The 15,313-nt window shown below is 43.5% G+C and overlaps 1 protein-coding gene across 4 annotated transcripts in view; it reads left to right on the plus strand.

Moving 5' to 3' along the window:
* LOC120017632 (bifunctional heparan sulfate N-deacetylase/N-sulfotransferase 2-like) overlaps window positions 1-15,313 on the plus strand; it is a 170,914-nt gene that overhangs the window by 136,217 nt on the left and 19,384 nt on the right. The window lies entirely within an intron of this gene.

A 15,313-nucleotide genomic window follows, 5' to 3' on the forward strand; every position in this document is an offset into this window, starting at 1 on the left:
TTATATCAACTTTCTTTCATTGTCCAGTAGCCAAAGGCACAATCCTAGTCATATTATCAACCCTTGTTAGTTGTTGCATATTAGATCTCCAACTCTTCCTATATTTCTAATGGATATTTTCATCTGTCACATGAAACTGCTCTCATGTGCATTGATCTTTTGACAACTCTTTTCCTGCTAATTGCATTATGGAACGAACATTAGTGCGTAGCCTACTGCCTGGTGCACATTGCTGCGCTTGTCATTTGAATAAATAATAGTTTGATACTAACCTACGTGAAATTTCATAACTTTAAAACCATGACCAGAGAGAGACGGTCAAAGAATACAGTAACTAGCTTCTGTTTTTATGAGTGTTCATGTTGAAGTTTTTTTAACTTCTCTGGGATATTTGGGACGCTAGCGTACCACCTCGACAACAGCCAGTGAAATTGCAGGGCGCCAAATTCAAAACAACAGAAATCCCATAATTAACATTCCTCAAACATACAAGTATTTTGCACCATTTTAAAGATAAACGTGTTGCAAATCCAGCCACAGTGTCCGATTTCAAAAAGGCTTTACGACGAAAGCACACCAAACGATTATGTTAGGTACTTAGTCACAGAAAAACACAGCCATTTTTCCAGCCAAAGAGAGGAGTCACAAAAAGCAAAAATAGAGATAAAATGAAAAACATCCGTTGATTTTGCAGAGAACCACATAAATTTACAGAAATACTCATAATAAACATTGCTAAAAGATACAAATGTTATGCATGGAATTTTAGATCCACTTCTCCTTAATGCAACCGCTGTGTCAGATTTCAAAAAAGCTTTACCGAAAAAGCACACCATGCAATAATCTGAGTACGGCACTCAGACAACAAAACAAGCCATACAGATATCCACCATGTTGTGGAGTCAACAGAAGTCAGAAATAGCATTATAAATATTAACTTACCTTTGATGATCTTCATCAGAATGCACTCCCAGGAATCCCAGTTCCACAATAAATATTTGATTTGTTCGATAAAGTCCATCATTTATGTCCAAATACCTTTTTTTTGTTCACGCGTTTAGTACACAATCCAAACTCACGAGGCGCGGGCAAGTCCAGGCGAAAGTTCAGACGAAAAGTCATATTACAGTTCGTAGAAACATGTCAAACGAAGTATAGAATCAATCTTTAGGATGTTTTTAACATACATCTTCAATAATGTTTCAACCGGAGAATTCCTTTGTAGAAATGCGATGGAACGCAGCTAACTCTCACGTGAGCACACGTGATCAGCTCATGCCACTCTGGCAGACCTCTGACTCATTCAGCTCTCATTCCCCCCTCCTTCACAGTAGAAGCATCAAACAAGGTTCTACAGACTGTTGACATCTAGTGGAAGCCTTAAGAAGTGCAATATGACCCCATAGACACTGTATATTCGATAGGCAATGACTTGAAAAACTACAAACCTCAGATATACCACTTCCTGGTTGGATTTTTTCTCAGGTTTTTGCCTGCCATATGAGTTCTGTTATACTTACAGACATCATTCAAACAGTTTTAGAAAGTTCAGAGTGTTTTCTATCCAAATTACTACTACTAATTATACTTTACTCTGGGCACCTTTTTATCCAAGCTACTCAATACTGCCCCCCTGTCCCAAAGAAGTTAAGCACTGTTAACACTGTTTTAATTCAATACTTTTACAAACCATAAAGCTTGCTTCTCCCTACTTCCACTTGTGCTACAACCAGCACCGCAGCTGAAATGAATGAGTAGCCATTAACCAATTGTATCGATAGGCCAGTGTTTTTTTATTTATTATTAGTGTCTCTTTTAATATCAAGGAATAGTTCACTTTCACTTTTTTTAGGAACAACAGCATGAATTTGTGCATGAGGCAGAAAGAATGCGGTGCAACTCGAGTGTGGCCATCAGGTGGAAGACATTGTCCCCCCCCCCCTCTGGTCAGTCTCAGCAGAAGGAGGGAAAGAGCAGGGACTGTGAGAGGCAGACCCTCTATTTCTCTCTCCCTCCCTCTGCTGAGACTGACTATCTGATGCAGGTACCATCAGTCCAGTCAAATAAAAAAGTGAATTATTTAAATTTATGCTCAGCTGTGCCTCTCAACTTATGCAACAGCTGATGAATTGTTATTATTATTTTGTTATTTGAAATATAATATGGTCTGAGAAGGACATTATTGGCAGGCTAAGCGTTGCCATGCTGTGATGTATTAGGCCTACTGCACAAACTTAATTCCTACACAGCTGTTTTTATTAGAGTAATGTTGAAGGAGTGTACATTGTTTAAGTCATGTTGAAAAATAATTCAGAGCGGTAGATCTTGGCTTTCATTTTGACTCAGAAAAGGTTGGTGACCGCTAAGAGGTGTCGCAATGCAGACGGGATATGGTGACCTGTGTAGGCTATTTATATTCTGTGCATTTCTCTCTCTCTCTGTCTGTCTCTCTCTCTCTCTGTCTGTCTCTCTCTCTGTCTGTCTCTCTCTCTGTCTGTCTCTCTGTCTCTCTCTGTGTGTGTGTGTGTGTGTGTGTGTGTGTGTGTGTGTGTGTGTGTTTTCATTTTGCATTCTCTAGTTCTCTGTCTCTCCCAGTTGACTCTGTGCTGTTTGAAGCGGCCACCTGAGCGGAGAAGCACAACAGCAGCTCTCCTGTGTGGTCCCCCTCTCAGCACTACTGTGTGTGTGTGCACAAGCTGTGTGTGTCACTATGTGTGTGTGTTGATATGTGTGAGCGCTGTAAGTGTTTTGTGGGCGAGCGAGTTGTGTGTGAGCGCTGTGCGTGTGCCAAGAGGAAGGCCTTGAACCCTCGCAGCCCCCCAACTCTGAGAGCTAATTAAGGGATGTTTCCTGCGCCCTGTCTGCTCGGCCCTCTGAATGAGCCTGTTCCTCTATGCACACCTACATACTGCCTGGTGTCTCTCTGTGGCTGCTCTGCTCACTGGCCTTCAGCTAGAGCCACACAGCTTCTCACCATCACTCATCCTTAGCTACATACACCCCATGAACAAAAACACTCTCTTACAGCTTAAGGCCCCATGGCGAATCAGCCTCTGTTTGTGTGTGAATGTGCGTGCATCTTCAGTGCATGTGGATTCCTCTTTTTGTCTTTTTGTGTCCCCCCCGGGTCTGTGCATGTGGGGTCCTCCGGGACTTTTTGTGTGCACGGTGGAATTGATTTGGGAATGAATTGAGAATGCTGGCAAGAGGCTGGGGAACGAAAGAGGAGAAAGGGAGGCCCTCTAATAAAAGATGGTGAGGGAGAAACAGAAAAGATAGCCTGGGAGAAATTGTTCCAAATACATTTTAATTGGTAAGAAGGGAATCCCTTGTTTTGGGAGTTGAAGTGGGAGTGCCTCAAACCAATTCAAAGAGAGAAAAGGCGACACAAACACTTTTACTACACTCTCACACATACCAACCAGTTATATGGAGCCTCAGCGATTGATTGGCCAGCTGTGAAAGACCATTCTTGCGACCTGTGCATGGAGGCGAAAGGGAGCTGTGAGTCATGAACAGTGTGAAGACTCCATGGGGGGGGGGGGGGGGGGGGGGGGGGGTTGGGGATGGTAGCACTTCTCGCCTCCCTAGGGGTACAAGTCATAGGAAGGGAGTGGGTGTACTGTACTGTACACTTGCCTGAACAGAGAAAGAGCGGTGTAAATAGTCTGTTTTCTTTGTGGACCTCTAATAGCGCTGGGCCTCAGGAGCAGTGTGTGACTGTCCCCGACCAATTAAAAAGCTCCCAAACACCTCTCTGAGCGGAGTCGTGTGACAGGAGCAAGAGGTGATCGATTTATCTGTAAGGTGTTGAGGTCGCTGGACCGTATCTCTGCCCCCAGAGCCCCCCTAGACACTGTCCTCTACTGTAGCGCCTCCCTCACTCTTCTCCCTTTTCTCACTTTCTGCCTTTCGGTCGCATTCAGACAGAGTTTTTGTATCCGTCAGCAACGGATTGAGTCCATTGTTTTACATAGGGAGCCAATATGCTTTCGCCACTTTTATTTACATGGCTGATCAAAACTATTTTTCTTGTGGCTCTCTCTTGTCCCTCTGCAGCAGACATATGGTGAGCAATATGTTTGGAACATCGAATCGCAATAAAATTGCAGTATCAAATCGCAATCGTGAGAATCGCAATATATATCTTATCGGCACCTAGGTATTGTGAGGTCCCTGGCAATTCCCAGCTCTACTTTACATTGCTGGGCCTTTGTCCTCCCCTCTTAGTGATCTGCACCCTCTAACCTCTATGTTGTCCCTTCCTAGGGGAGAGGGGATGTGGCCCCAAAGGGTTGGCCACTGTGTGTTGCTGCAGATGCTAATGCCATATCACTAGTGTCAGTCACCATACTGTACACTCTCACAGGCAGCCATAGACCCCTAGACACATCCTAGGTTGCCTTTGGTGCCTTTGGGGTAAACGGCTCATAGATCTGCATACCTAAGGGGAACTTCTACCCAGAAATTCAACCTCCTAAGTCAGGAGACAAGCTCCAACCCCCACCCATGTGTTTTAAATGCAGAAAAACTTTGATGGGGACAGAATGAATGGAAGCAGCAGAAGAGAAGTGGTCAGAGGGGACGATACAGTAGTACGTGGACAGAGAGGGATTGAGTGGGAAGCAGCCTGAGATGTGTGGCCAATAGAGAACAGTCCCGTCCAAGCAGAGCTCTGCTGGCTGCTGTTAAGCCTACAGCCATTGATTAAGACCGCTAATCAGATGAATGAGATGAAGGCGTTGAGGAGGGCAGGCTGAATCTAATGCTGTGGGAGAGATGAGATGAGGATGCCGTGCTCTGCTTTGACCCCCAGGAGGTAGCATGTGCATGTCTCGTGTGAGAACCCAGGGTGACATCTGAGACAGTCTGCCACAGCCTGAGAGCAACATCGCCCATGCCATACCACGGTATACACAGCACGATATCTACAAACACACTACGCTCACACTAAATGCTAACTATTCTAACGTCAGTTCACACACAGTACAGAAGCGTATTACTATCATCATGATAATGCACAGACTACAGTGCATACTTCAACACATCCAGGACACAGGCACACTTGTGTAACCGATCATGCAATTATCCACACAATGCAAGCATATTACAATGCACCAATAGTCATTTATAACACACACTCACACTGTCTGGCTATGTGTTTTGGAGTAGAAGGCAGGGCTAGGAAGAGGAGGTTGAGTCAGACAGCAGTGCTGAGGCAGGCGGGTACGTAGGGGACAGCGGGATGCCCTGTAACCCTGTGCTCTGGAGCAGCCAAAGGCAAGCTATCGATCCAGCCGCATACTGGGACCAGTGGACCAAGTCGAGAGGGGCCTGGAAGTGTGACCGCTGACCGCCGCTCTAACCCCCTCTCCTGGCCGTCCCAGGGGCTTGGTGGGGGTTGTTGGGGGGGGTTAGGGGTCAGGCCCTCCCTCCTCTAGCAGTCCTAAATTACTCTGTAGCCCTGCTCATCCGGGTCACTGCTTCCCACACTGGAAGGGAACTGGGAACACAGTGTACAATACTATTCCCTCAAGACTGTAGCCTCTCAGCTTCTACATGCACTCACTCATGCAGACATAGACAGCGGTAGATCTAGAGACACACAGAGATTTAATTGCATTGGCAGGAAGAGCCTGTTTTATTCACTTTGACTATTGATGTATAGTGAGCTTGGGAGATGGAGGGGGAACGAGAGGCACACAGCTGCTCTCTGAAATACACAAATGTAGAACACACCTGGGACATAAACAGTATGCATATTTACACACACACACACACACACACACACACACACACACACACACACACACACACACACACACACACACACACACACACACACACACACACACACACACACACACACACATTCATACTGTATGCACATGCACACACACTCCCAACAGGCGCACTTCAGAACACCACACGCACACACTGACACAGTGTTGACCCGGCCGCTTTCCCGTTTGGATTATAGCCTTGGCCTGCTCTCTGAGACTGCACTGCTTCCTCAGTACTGACTGCCAGACAAAGACAGACACACTGCAACCAGGGCGTCCACCTCACCACTATGCCAAGGCCAATGGCAATGCCCACAACCCTACCTTTCATCTTCAACCAAACCCCAGTGACTATACATGAGGCTTTATCTACTAATCTCCTGCATAAGGTCATTTAGTTTATTTCCTCCTTTATTCCTATTTTGGCTTCTACTGCGTTATTATTATTGTCGAGGAGATGAAATGGGCTATTTATGATTAGTGTGGTGGTAGTAGTAGTAGTTGTTTTTGAAGGTCGGTGATTACATATTTACGTTGCTCTCTGTATGCACAGTTGATTTAGCCCTAATCCAGTTCTCCCAGAGCATGTTTGCTTGAGGCCATTTGAAAACGTGGAAGCAGCAGGCCTAGCCACAAGTCAGGGTCAGTGATGTCATTAAAACGCAACTCCTGCCAGACAGGTGGTCATGTTAACCCCCTCCCTTTCAAATGTTGATATACTCACGCACATTCGCGTTTGTGTGTACACACACGGTGGGTGGCCTTGTGTGGCTCCTCCACCGGCCGTGCAGATGCAGGGGTTTATTATATAAACACCCAATGGCGTTGCGTGTGGGAATGGAACGCGGCAGCGGTAGAAGCAAAACAGCAGAATCCTATAGAATAACAATACCACACACTCCCTGTGTTTGACTGCTGGGATTCCCTGAGCCTAATTCTTAACAAATGTGCTTTCTCAGCTGGCGCTTGTATTGGTTCAATCCAATTACTCTATATATGAATGGACAAAGTCATCGATCACGTGACACCGTTCTTCCATATGTTAAGACTCAATAGCGCATTGAAGCCAGGTGAAGTCAGTTAAGATGGCATTTCACGGAGACGTAACATGCTCAGTTTGAGCTACTCTAGGAAGTAACGTTGCAGGCTAGCTCAGTGCTGGCCATAAGGCTGTTAAATGGCTAACAACTACTGCTCTCCCTCTCCTACAGACCACCCACTCAGACACAACCAACGCTGCTGCTAAAATCATTATTGATTAGATGTGTTACTCCATTCCACTGCTGTCATTGATAATTGATTTTATTACCATTATTAGTATATCTATTTATCCTGCTACTGGTCATTAGTACTGTTTACAACGTATATATTAGCATTACTATATTACCATAAGTATTTATATATTCCTGCTACCAGTAACTTTTCAGCCCAGTTTACATGTATATCCTTCTTCCAGTCACTTTTTTTTTAAATCTATAAGCCCACCGACCTCAAGGATCCTGTTTTCGGCTATAATGTCTGCAGTACTGCGGACGGCCTTGAACTTTCGTGGCTTCAATGAGAGGGGGCAGTCATTCTCCCCTAGTTCAATCTCCCCCTCATCACTCCGGGGCTGCTCTCTCACTGCCAGGTTAAATATACTCCTGATTCCCCCTCTCCCCCTCCACTGTTTCCTCCTTATCTCCAGCCGGCTGCCCTTGTTTGCATGGCATCCCTCCATGGAGAGATTACTGGGGCCCCATGGTTTTGACGTAGCGCACCGGGTAACAGTGTAAATATTGTGACATGTTTTTTCCCCAAGCCGACCGGCACGTCAAGGCTACCACCTGTGGGCCCGCTGCGACGCTCTCTTTCTCCTCTGTCAGAACACCAGTGCTCCACTGTGCCACAACGGATGGCCTGCCTAATGAAGTGCCATCTTTAATCTTTAAATATTTATTCTGCTTTAATGAGGGAGATATTCTTTGAATATTTTTCACTCTGGAGGTTCTCCTCTGAGGGAACGAGCAATCTTTGTGTGTCCTCTCTTCCCCTCAACCTAGACCCTGGTTTCAGACTTAATGTAGATATTTTTAGCCGTCCATCTGACTAACAAAGCCATGCCCGTCAATGCTGTGTGTTTGCATTGCTTTCCAGGAACTGTCAAGCTATTACGTTAAATGACAGGACGGAGAGACAGTTTCTTACATGAATTTGCTAGTCAAAGATAATCAAGTGAAACTAAGTCACCATACATGGAAAGACCTCAACAAAAGCTTACTCCTCTTCTGCTTCCCTTCTATGAAAATAGCTTCCTCATCTGTCTGTTTCCGTCTGCCTGTCTATCAGGCTGAAATGGGAAATTAATTTGACTATAACAGTTTTGTCTCACACAGCAGTCCGTGTTATGATCTAGTCATAAATCCAGTGGAGCGTTGTTAGTCAGGAAGTGATAATGATCAGAGTGTTGGAGCGTTGTGCAGGCAGTTCAGTTAGTGGCTTTTCAACTATAATTTCCTTTAGATGATGACCTTGGCTGTTTTATTACCATGTTCTCATTGTGAATATATTGTAGTTGAACATTAGCTGAGGTTTATGGTCAGTTCATTTACAAGTGATAGGTACTCTCTTTTTTTTTTAAACTACCAGGGATGACCACTTTTTTACTTTCATGGGCTTTGTAGCACCCTTGGGGCAGGTTTCCCAGACACAGATTAAGCCTCGATCTAAAAAGCATGCTCAATGGAAAATCTCTATTGCAATTGTCCAGGACCAGGTATAAACTGTATCTGGAAAGCCGTCCCAGTTTTAACGTCCCTAAGTTTAAACGATCATCTACTACCATCGACTCCTTGCCTGGCCTCCAGTTAAAGAAAATATATCCACAGTGGTTAAAGCCAGACAACAAACTCCATGGCAACGAAGGAGAAAACTGATATTTCTTAGAAAATATACCCAGTGTAAGCGAGGTTTATTTTAGTCCAGAACACGCCATTGAGGTATAGTGCTGAGTGATTAACCGAAAATGATATTGTTTTTAACAGCTAATTGATCAACTGATTTTTTTTTTCAATTTCGTGGTATCCAATTGTTAGTAGTTACTGTCTTGTCTCATCGCTACAACTCCCATACGGGCTCGGGAGAGACGAAGGTCGAGAGCCATGCGTCCTCCGAAACACAACCCAACCACTGCTTCTTAACACAGCGCGCATCCAACCTGGAAGTCAGCCGCACCAATGTGTCGGAGGAAACACCGTACACCTAGAGACCTGGTCAGCGGGCATTGCGCCCGGCCCGCCACAGGAGTCGCTAGTGCACCATGAGACAAGGATATCCCTGCCGGCCAAACCCTCCCCTAACCCGGACGACGCTAGGCCAATTGTGCGTCGCCCCATGGACCTCCCGGTCGCGGCCGGCTGCAACAGAGCCTGGGCTCGAACGCAGAGTCTCTGGTGGCACAGCTAGCACTGCGATGCAGTGCTTTAGACTAGAGGTCGACCGTTTATGATTTTTCAATACCGATACCGATTATTGGAGGACCAAAAAAAGCCGATACCGTTTAATCGGTCGATTTTTATTTATTTATTCGTAATAATGACAATTACAACAATACTGAATGAACACTTATTTTAGCTTAATATTATAATACATCAATAAAATCAATTTAGCCTCAAATAAATAATGAAACATGTTCAATTTGGTTTAAATAATGCAAAAACAAAGTATTGGAGAAGAAAGTAAAAGTGCAATATGTGCCATGAAAGAAAGCTAACGTTTAAGTTCCTTGCTCAGAACATGAGAACATATGAAAGCTGGTGGTTCCTTTTAACATGAGTCTTCAATATTCCCAGGTAAGAAGTTTTAGGTTGTAGTTATTATAGGACTATTTCTCTCTATACCATTTGTATTTCATTAACCTTTGACTATTGGATGTTCTTATAGGCACTTTAGTATTGCCAGTGTAACAGTATAGCTTCCATCCCTCTCCTCACTCCTACCTGGGCTCGAACCAGGAACACAACGACAACAGCCACCCTCGAAGCAGCGTTACCCATGCAGAGCAAGGGGAATAACTACTCCAAGTCTCAGAGTGAGTGACATTTGAAACGCTATTAGCGCGCACCCCGCTAACTAGCTAGCCATTTCACATCGGTTACACCAGCCTAATCTCGGGAGTTGATAGGCTTGAAGCACAGCGAAGAGCTTCTGGCAAAACGCAGGAAAGTGCTGTTTGAATGAATGCTTACGAGCCTGCTGCTGCCTACCACTGCTCAATCAAATCATAGACTTAGTTATAACATAATAACACACAGAAATACGAGCCTTAGGTCATTAATTTCGTCGAATCCGGAAACTATCATCTCGAAAACAAGACGTTTATTCTTTCAGTTAAATACGGAACCGTTCCGTATTGATTTTAAGAAAGGCATTGATGTTTATGGTTAGGTACACATTGGAGCAATGATACACACCGCATCGATTATATGCAACGCAGGACACGCTAGATAAACTAGTAATATCATCAACCATATGTAGTTAACTAGTGATTATGATTGATTGATTGTTTTTTATAAGATAAGTTTAATGCTAGCTAGCAACTTACCTTGTCTTCTACTGCATTCGCGTAACAGGCAGGCTCCTCGTGGAGTGCAATGTAATCAGGTGGTTAGAGCGTTGGACTAGTTAACTGTAAGGTTGCAAGATTGAATCCCCTGAGCTGACAAGGTAAAAATCTGTCGTTCTGCCCCTGAACGAGGCAGTTTGTCTATCGTACAAATTCATGAAAACAAAAAATGTATTTAAGGTTAGCGTTAGGCTAAGGTTAGCAGTGTGATTAGGGTTAAGGTGAGAGTTAGATTTAAAATCAGATTTTAAGAAGACAAAATGTAGAAATGGACGTGGTTTATGACTTTGTGACTGTGTTAACTAGAGACGACTTGGCCGCCTTGCCATGGAGCAAATTAAAATAGGTGCTCATTTTCAACCATTCCATTGATCCTAAAGAGAAATCTCCACCCACCCATGCAAAACGAACTCGCCCATTGTTGCAATACACGCTCCAAACCATTTAATATTTATATACACGCTCCAAACCTAGCCATATTACCGGAGCTTGTATTCTTTCTATTTCTGTGGCAGATTTGCATTGATACGGTATATAGCTGTGTAATTTAGATAATGCATTGATACAGTAAATAGCTGTGTAATTTAGATAATGTATTGATACAGTAAATAGCTGTGTAATTTAGATAATGCATTGATATGGTATATAGCTGTGTAATTTAGATAATGCATTGATATGGTATATAGCTGTGTAATTTAGATAATGCATTGATATGGTATATAGCTGTGTAATTTAGATAATGCATTGATATGGTATATAGCTGTGTAATTTAGATAATGCATTGATATGGTATATAGCTAGCTAGCTTGCTGAAATGATAATAGAGAGAACAAAAAATATAGATATTTTATCATGTCCGTGTGCATGCCCAAATAATAATGACGTTTGGAATCCTACACAGTTTCACTGGAATTATCAAACGGCAAGAGTCAGGAAAAACGTCAACCCTCAACATTACAACAGCTGGTATAGGCAGGGTTTAGCGGAGACTCCTCCTCTCTCTGCTAGTTTTTCTGAAATGATTTCCCCCTGGCTTAGCATGCTAGCTAGTTACACTAACAGCTGTCAGTCATTGTCCTATTTGTTGTTATTTCTCTGCTACACGTGGAAATCACCACAACATTCCCACCGCCAATTCCTAAATATTAGCAGCCTGCTTCAGTCTTCGAGGTGTAACCTAAATGAGAATTTCCGCTCTTGGACAGGAATTACTCAAATAGGTGCAGCAAATTCCTCTGAGGTGAGCCTTTTTAATGGAAAATAATTAATATAATCGGAAACGGGGATTATTTTTTAAATAATCGAACCGAAACCGAACTGGCCTCAAAAAGCGCTAATCGCTCTGCACTACTGTGGTATGAGGTCCATCTACCCTAGAATGAATTCATAATCAGCTACACAAATACTCACAGCTTTCATGTACACTGGGAGAAACAGACAGATCTGTTGCTCTTGTCTTTGCTGAACAACCTTGTTCCGAGATCACTCGTCAGCAAGGAACAAACGTGCGGAGAAATACAACAGACTCTCCTACCTGCTTGTTTCATGTTGGGTGACAGCGCTGCTCAGAGTCTACCCAGTGTGCTGTTCTGTTGCAACCCCTTGGGGGGACGTATGGATAGAGAGAAGAGGGGCCATTGCCTCCCGGAATTTAATGACCCCCGGGGTCTGAACAGAGGAGGGTTGAAGAGTGCGAGAACTTCGTTTTTTCCTTTCTTCCCTTTGTTCAGTCTGCTTTTTTGGTTCAGAGAGCAAACACAGCGGTTGTCGCCTCTCTTGGTATTCCAGTAGACGGACAAGCATCTGATCAACTCAACAGGCTTCTGGATCCAATCGACCAGCTTGGAAGTCAGTACTTTTGGCAGGGTGAATTACACACACATATACAGTTTCTCTCAATGAAGCTGACTCGATTCGTACAAGTAGCGTAAGATTTAGAATGGAGATAATTTAAGCTAAACATTAATGTTCAACTATCCAGTCAAATTAGTTAATTGTTTAATCCAGAGTCTCCAAGAGCAGCAGCCTCCCACCAACACTTCCTGTTGCACTCAGTCTTGCCATTGGTCCTCACATAATGCAGTTTGAGGCTTAGCTCTTCTGACCTTTCTCTGTTAGAACTGCTCTCTACACCCTCTAGTCACTGTAAGTGTTGGTTAGAGAGGTCATAGTTCAGACTGACCATGATGTAGCACACCTGTGGGTGAATGAGCAAGCGACCCCTGGGGCCAAAGCAACAGTCCCCTGCCCCTCTCTCCTGTTGCCATCAAAGGAGCCCAGTCACTGTGAGTTACTGCTGCTGGTCTATCTCCCCCTGCTGGTGGGTTCCTGCAATGTATATACTGGCATGGTAGGATGAAATTGCCTTTCCAGACAATGATCTAAGGTCAGCATTGCATTTTCCCCCAGATAGTTAAAGTTATGATTAGGGGTAGGGTAATCTGATTCTAGACCTGTACCTTAGGTCAACTCCTGGGTGGAATGTGAGGCACCAGCACAAACAACAGCCTCCTACCAGGCCCTCTGGTATACCATAGCCTCAGGTCAGGGTTCAGTCGAGTGGAGTGGACAGGATGCATACTGGTCCTTAAGAGATGAATAAATGATGTGTGTGTTGTGTGGCTGTGTGTGCATAAACTGGAGCCCTATTCGTTATCATGCAATCTTGCAGCATTCTTAAACCCTCTCTTTCTGATAAGCTCAGTTATCGTCAGATCTGTCATTCCCTCTGCCCTCTGCTTCCCTGTGGTATCTCTCCTCCTCTAGAAGCACATGGCTCCAGCATTTCCAAATATAGACTAAAGAAAATATAATAATTTAACTAACAGTTAATAACAGGGGATCTGTCTGGCAACTGTCTTGTTTGGTCTGTAATGCTCTGTGTGATTGAAGTGTTATCAGGGACTTTCCAACCCGGGAACCCATCTGGTCCTGTGATAGAGGTTGTCTGATTCCCCTCATTTCCTCTCTTTATCTACATGCCATTTTATATACTGTGGCTTCTATAGTCAGGCTGGAGCCAAATGAAGGAGAGGATTTGATAGAGAAAGGCTTACCTTTCTTTCAGGGAAAAATCTGTATCTGGGATTTATGTTCCAGATGGGCGCTTGTTTAGGAAGAGGTTGTTAAATTGTTTGTTTTTGATTCCCAATATACTCTCTTGTTCTCTCTTTTTCACACACACACACACACACACACACACACACACACACACACACACACACACACACACACTGAGTGTACAAAACATTAAGAACACCTTGAGTTGCATCCCCTCTTTTGCCCTCAGAACAGCCTCAATTTGTCAGGGCATGGACTCTACAAGATGTTGAAAGCGTTCCCCAGGGATGCTGGCTAGAGGTCGACCGATTATGATTTTTCAATACCGATACTGATTATTGGAGGACCAAAAAAAGCCGATACCGATTAATCGGCCGATTTTTATATATATTTGTAATAATGACAATTACAACAATACTGAATGAACACTTTTATTTTAACTTAATATAATACATAAATAAAATCAATTTAGTCTCAAATAAATGGCTTAAATAATGCAAAAACACAGTGTTGGAGAAGAAAGAAAAAGTGCAGTATGTGCCATGTAAAAAAGCTAACGTTTAAGTTCCTTGCTCAGAACATGAGAACATATGAAAGCTGGTGGTTTCTTTTAACATGAGTCTTCAATATTCCCAGTTAAGAAGTTTTAGGTTGTAGTTATTATAGGACTATTTCTCTCTATACCATTTGTATTTCATAGACCTTTGACTATTGGATGTTCTTATAGGCACTATAGTATTGCCAGCCTAGTCATAAAGTCACCGACAGCGCTGTGCTTCAAGCATTGTGAAAAGCTGCTCGCAAACGGAGGAAAGTGCGGTTTGAATGAATGCTTACGAGCCTGCTGCTGCCTACCACCGCTCAGTTAGACTGCTCTATCAAATATCAAATCATAGACTTAATTATAATATAATAAACACACAGAAATACGAGCCTTAGGTTATTAATACGGTCAAATCCGGAAACTATCATTTCGAAAACAAAACATTTTTTCTTTCAGTGAAATACGGAACCGTTCCTTATTTTATCGAACGGGTGGCATCCCTAAGTCTAAATATTGCTGTTACATTGCACAACCTTCAATGTTATGTCATAATTATGTAAAATTCTGGCAAATTAATTAAGGAAGAAATGGGCTTGACACAGTTCGCAACGAGCCAGGCGGCCCAAACTGCTGCATATACCCTGACTCTGCTTACACTGAACGCAAGAGAAGTGACACAATTTCAGGCACCGCATTGATTATATGCAGTGTAGGACAAGCTAGTTAAACTAGTAATATCATCAACCATGTGTCGTTAACTAGTGATTATGTTAAGATCGATTGCTTTTTTATATGCTAAGTTTAATGTTAGCTAGCACCTTACCTTGGCTCCTTGCTGCCTGCACTCGCATAACAGGTGGTCAGCCTGCCACACAGTCTCCTCGTGGATTGCAATATAATCGGCCATAATCGGCGTCCAAAAATGCAGATTACCGATTGTTATGAAAACTTGAAATCGGCCCTAATTAATTGGCCATTCCGATTAATCTGCCAACCTCTAATGCTGGCCAATGTTGACTCCAATGCTTAACACAAACTGATGCGTCTGGCACCTACTACCATACCCTGTTCAAAGGCACTTAAATCTTTTGTCTTGCCCATTCACCCTCTGAATGGCACACATATACAATCCATGTCTCAAGACTTAACAATCCTTATTTAACCTGTCTCCTCCCCTTCATCTACACTGATTGAAGTGGATTTAACAAGGTGACATCAATAAGGGATCATAGCTTTCACCTACTCAGTCGGTCATGGAAAGAGCAGATGTTCCTAATGTTTTGTACACTCAGTGTATGTGCACACACCTTAGAGAGAGAACCC

This window comes from Salvelinus namaycush, chromosome 22 (assembly GCF_016432855.1).
Source record: "Salvelinus namaycush isolate Seneca chromosome 22, SaNama_1.0, whole genome shotgun sequence".
Taxonomy (NCBI): Eukaryota; Metazoa; Chordata; class Actinopteri; order Salmoniformes; family Salmonidae; genus Salvelinus; species Salvelinus namaycush.